Genomic DNA, 5578 nt, shown 5'->3' on the forward strand with positions numbered 1-5578 from the left:
CTACCCTTCACATATCTCCCACTGCCACTTCGGAGGAGGCTGAAGAGGCCGCTATTGCCCTAGCCATCACGCGCACGGAGGCCCGGTATATACTATCGGACTCTAAAACTGCCATACTAAATTTCGCCCGCGGGAGAGTTCACGTCCCTGCATTTCGCATATTGAACTCCCTCACCGAACACCCGCCCCGCCACATGGAGCCCCGCCACCGATTTTGACTTCGAATTGCAGCGACTGCGATCATAACGACGCAGGGCAGAGCGCAGATACCGACGCACAAAGTCGCGCCAAGACCTAAGAGATGCTAGGTGTATACAGAAGAAGATTCAGCGCAGAATTCAGGCACTGCAAACACAACGGTGGAGGACATTTTGCCAAACACTTGATCCACGGAACTCTGTCACGCGTTTGGAGTGTAATTCGGGGCCTTCGCACGTACCCTCAACAGCGCTACCCGTTCAAATCCGTAGCGCTCCACCAAAGGCGCAGTGTGCTTGAGGTAGCTGAAGATTTCTGCGCAAGAATAACAGGCCCTCCGAATCCAGGCGCAACGCTGCACCGCAACAATGTTCCACCCTCACGGAATTCTCGGATGAATGCACTATTCTCCATGGAAGAACTTGATGCTGCGCTGGCTTGTTGTAGAAGGTCATCATCACCAGGGCCCGATGGTGTGACGTACTCCGCACTTGCCAACCTTGGCCAAGAAGCTCGACGGGCTCTTTTGGACACTTATAACAAGTGATGGACTGCTGGCATAGTTCCTCATGATTGGAGGACCAGTCGTCTGGTTCCACTTCTTAAGCCGGGGAAATAACCGCTCGACCTTTCATCATACCGTCCAATTGCACTCGCCAGCTGCGTCGGTAAAGTCATGGAAAGAATGCTGCCCACACGCGTGGAATGGTACTTGGAGCGATATCAGATTTATCCAACCTTCATGTCTGGGTTCCGACGGGGCCGCTCTTCAACCGACAACGTGATTGACCTTGTAACGTCGGTGCACCACAGCAAAAGTTTGAAAAGGTTGACCGCGGCATTGTTTTTGGATATCAAGGGCGCGTACGACAACGTAACGCATCATGGCATTTTGGACGCAATAGAAGCTGCTGAGATCAGAGGCCGTACGTTCAGCTGGATACGCAGCTATTTATCAGAGAGGTCGTTAGTTGTCCTGACTGCGGACGGACCAACGTCCTTACACCGAAATTCGCGCGGAGTCCCTCAGAGTGGAGAGCTGAGCCCAGTTCTCTTCAACTTTGCTCTTATCGGCCTGGTCGACGTATTGCCACAATCTGCTCTGATCTCGGTATATGCAAACGACATCTGTATTTGGGCATCATGGGTGACCCGTCCTGAAGTTCGTGCAAGACTTCAAAAAGGGCCTGAACATTTCGACCGAAAAGTGTTCACTTGTGGCGTTCACACGCAAAATAATGTCACGTTACACCATTCGCATCAATGGCGAAGCCATTCCCTATAAGAGAAGCCACAGATTCCTTGGTGTTGTCATCGACAGGAACCCCTCGTGGAGTCCACATATCTACGACATAAGAAAGAGACTAATTTCGATTGTCCACGTCCTCTCCTTCCTCGGGGGAAAGTACTGGGGCGCATCAGTGCGCTCGATGCTACAACTGTACCGTTCCATATTTCTGGGCTACATGCGGTACAGTCTTCTGATATTCAGTTCCATTAGAAAAACAAATATCAGGACTCTTAAAAGTGTGCAAGCGCAAGCTCTCCATATCTGTCTTGGACTGCCTAAATGTGCATCAACAGCCGCAACTGTTCTTGTTGCCCGGGAACATCCTGTTACTACATACATTGCTGTTGACACCATGAGAACACATAATCGGCACCTCACACGGGTTCCCTGTCATCACCTCGCAACACTCCCAATAATTAGGCCACGTACTACATTCGCCAAAGTCATTGAAATCAATCGCGCATATCTTCCATCGCAGTTCACCCCTGCGTCAAGACCGAGCTCACCCTTATGGAGTCTTCATGAACCTCGGGTTCACCTCTATATTCCTGGCATTATAAAGAAAGCTGGTGTATCACTGCCCGCCCTCAAACAACTGACATTGAATCACCTGCATTCTTACCACAGTCACCGCATACATATTTACACAGATGGTTCAGTTCACTCGACCAGTTCTGCGGGGTCGGTGGTGATACCGGCCAGATCCATCTTCATGAAAGTGAAGACGACCCATCCAACATCTTCAACTGGTGCAGAATTCGTAGCCTTACGGGCTGCGGTAGAGTTCATCAGTCAAGAACCTCCACATAACTGGACGGTTTTCACCGACTCTAAAGCAACCCTTCAAGCTCTGCAAGCTGCGCTACGCCGCGGGTCGCAGGAGCAACTTGTTGCTGAGATCCGTCTACTGTACCACGGCACTGTTTCCAAAGGTCATGACATCATTTTTCAATGGCTGCGAGGACTCTGTGGTATTAACGGTAATCACCAGACTGATGCGGCTGCGCGTTCTGCTCACAACGACGGACTTCCAGTGAGGATCCCAATATCGAGACCTGACGCTGCGTGTGGGCTTCGCCCTTTGGCGCTGGAGCTCACACTTTCAGCGCGGAACACGGGAGAGTTTTGCAACCTAAGCCTCAAGGCATTGGACCCTGAACTGCGCCTTCGCCTTCCACGTAACTTAGAACGTCGCGACGCAACACTGTTATGCCGTTTATGAATCGGTGTTGCATTTACCAATTACTATGCTTTCCGGATGAGGATGGCCGACAGCCCTGCCTGTGAGAACTGTGGTTGCGAGGAGACCATCGCTCATCTTCTCTGTGAGTGCCCTGCATTTGCGAGTGCAAGACATACACTGTGTTGTGCCCTGGACCGCCTCGATCCTCGCCCATTAACAGAGGAAAAGTTCCTCGGTCCGTGGCCACAGCAGTCGACTGCCCTCAAGGCATACAAGGCACTCTTTGCCGACTTCAGAGCGACTGGATTGAGGGACAAATTGTGAAAACGTTGTGCGTGTGTGTGTTATGCCTTTTTCCCTCCTCTCTTCCTCCTTTTAGTCCCCTAATCCCTCTTCCCCAGTGCAGGGTAGCCAACCGGAACCCCTTTCTGGTTAACATCCCTGCCTTTCCCTCCTCTTTATCAGTCTATCTATATGGGTGCCTGCCCACTCCGAGAATCCCGGAAACGAGGCTGCCAACGCTTTAGCCCGAGGTTCTCCCAACCGGGCACCGGCAGCCTCCGATCGGGGGTTCTCACGGGAGCGCATGCATTTCTTCAGTGAACTGACGCAGGCCTGCAAAGCCGAGCGTCGGCTTTACCCCCACCCCCTCCCTCCCTTGACAATTATCATCAGACACTTTGAAGGCGGCTCCAAACACGCACCTTACCCTCCCCTTATATACGCTCGCGCTATCACCAAGTCCACACAAACCCCTCCTGTACCTTCTGCCACCACCCCAAAGCTACTCTTGATCATATCCTTTTCCTCTGCCCGGCAGAGCCTCCCCCGCGGGGCCTGGAGAACCTTACCACTTGGGAGGCTTGGGAGACCCTACTGCGCTCCGAGGACCCGGCCAAGCAAGCCATCGCCACAGTCCGGACTGCCAGCGTCATGAGCCTCCGGGACATGAACGTTTGAGTGCAGTAGGGCCGTGCGGGGTCCCAAGGACCTGCGTGTCCTAAACTCTCGTGTATGTAATAAAGTTTCCACCACCACCACCGCTTTGAATTCTCGAGAGTGTCGGAATGAGACGCTGCGTATACGACGTGCCGAGGAAACGAAGCTTTCGCATTTCGACTTGGGTTAACCAGAGCGAAACCACAGGCATTTTTTTACACACATCCGCACTTAAGCAGTTTATCCACGAGACCCCACACGCAACCGCGGCGGCGGCCAAGCTCTCACCTCATGCGCCGCGCACCTGCTGTACTTCTCTGGTTGCCACGCATGCGCATTCAAGCGCGGTGGGGGCAGCGGCGGGAAAATTGGAACATTCGTTTTTGGGTAAATGAAATGGCGCAGTATCTTTCTAACATATCGGCGGACACCTGAACCGCGCCGTAAGGGAAGTGATAAAGGAGGGAGTGAAAGAAGGAAGAAAGAAAGAGGTGCCGTAGTGGAGGCTCCGGAAAAATTTCGACCACGTGGGGATCTTTAACGCGCAGTTACATCGCACAGCACACGGGTGCCTTAGCGTTTCGCCTCCATCGAGACGCAGCCGGCGCAGTCGTGTTCGAACCAGGGAACTCCGGATCAGCAGCCGAGCGCCTAACCACTGAGCCACCGCGGCAGGTGCGTTGGCGGCTGGCGTAGTCGGTTCTGCGCGGCTCCTCGCGCGGCGGCGGCGAACTCTTACATCATGCGCCGCGCAACTGCTGCTCCTCTCTGGTTTCGCGAATGCACACTATTGGCCTCCCAGGCTCGTGGCGAAATGTTTGGCTGGGTAGCGTAGTGTGACTCTCGCTGCAAAAATTATTGTCAAGGAGGATTCTCCTGGCGTAGTTGGGTCCCTCAGTCCAGGGCACCAGTGGCCTTTGCAGTCTTGCGAGTCCTGTCAATCAGCTTGAGCTTTTCTTCAGGCTCCGAGCGCGACAGCACAGCCTCCCACTGCTCCGGTTTTGGTGGGTTTTTTATTGGCGCTGTCTGCTTTTCTAACAGGCCCATGTTACGTGATAAAGCGTTGAGTGTTCCCCGCAGGGCCGCAGAGCGGGCACTAGCTGTCTGTCATATGTTGAAGGATACACTTTGCTTAGTAAACTAATTGGGGTATGTATTAATCTGCAGTTGTCACCAGGCAACTGACTGTTCTCTATTAAGCTTTTTGTGGAGAGGAGGGTAGGTCCTCCTCACGGCTCGTTGGTGTTCCAGGATGTCTTCATACTGTCTAGTGACTGTGTCGAGTTACCCTTCTGTGTGCGCCTCCTGGTGGGTGTATGCTCGGGCGATGGCATCTGCTCGTTGGTTCCCTTTGACAGCCTCATTGTCTGGTGTCCACGTGATGAAGCATCGCGTAAAGGTGGCTGTTCTCACCTTGAGTATGCGGATGGCCGCAGTGTATATGCGTGCACTGCTGTACCTTCTACACGCCTTTTGCGAGTCGGTAATTATGTGTGCATGGGGCTCCTCGCCCTCTTTGGTGATGGCGAGTGCGACTGCTGCTTCCTCAGCCTCAAGGATGCTGTCGGTTCTGATCGAAGCGCAGTTAATTTCGCTGAGCTGATGATCCACCACACTGGCTACCAAGCCGTATCGTTCTCTGTACGTGGTTGCGTCAACGTATAATACGTCGTTTTTCCCTGTGAATCTTCTTTCTTGGGCTTCCGATCTTGCCTTGTGTATATCTGGATTCATGGTTCTCGGAATCGGCCTGACGTCAATGATCCGCCTGATTTCTTTCGGTACGCTGGCTGTGCTGTTGATTTCTCTCAAAGCATCCCTTATGCCCAGTAAACGCAGCATGTTAATAATGCCCGTTCGGGGCAGCAGGAGTCTGATTTTCTGCGCGAGATGGGCCTCGATATGTTCTTGTACTGTGTTGTTTATGCCCAGTTTAAGGAATTTCTCCTTCGAAGTGTTGACCGGCA

General features: G+C 52.9%; 1 pseudogene; it reads right to left on the reverse strand.

The window, feature by feature from the left end:
* Positions 1 to 4505: 4505 nt before the first annotated feature.
* LOC144102145 (uncharacterized) lies at positions 4506 to 5345 on the reverse strand (annotated as a pseudogene).
* Between the last annotated feature and the right edge of the window lie 233 nt (positions 5346 to 5578).

This window comes from Amblyomma americanum, chromosome 8 (genome assembly GCF_052857255.1).
Source record: "Amblyomma americanum isolate KBUSLIRL-KWMA chromosome 8, ASM5285725v1, whole genome shotgun sequence".
NCBI classification, from domain to species: domain Eukaryota; kingdom Metazoa; phylum Arthropoda; class Arachnida; order Ixodida; family Ixodidae; genus Amblyomma; species Amblyomma americanum.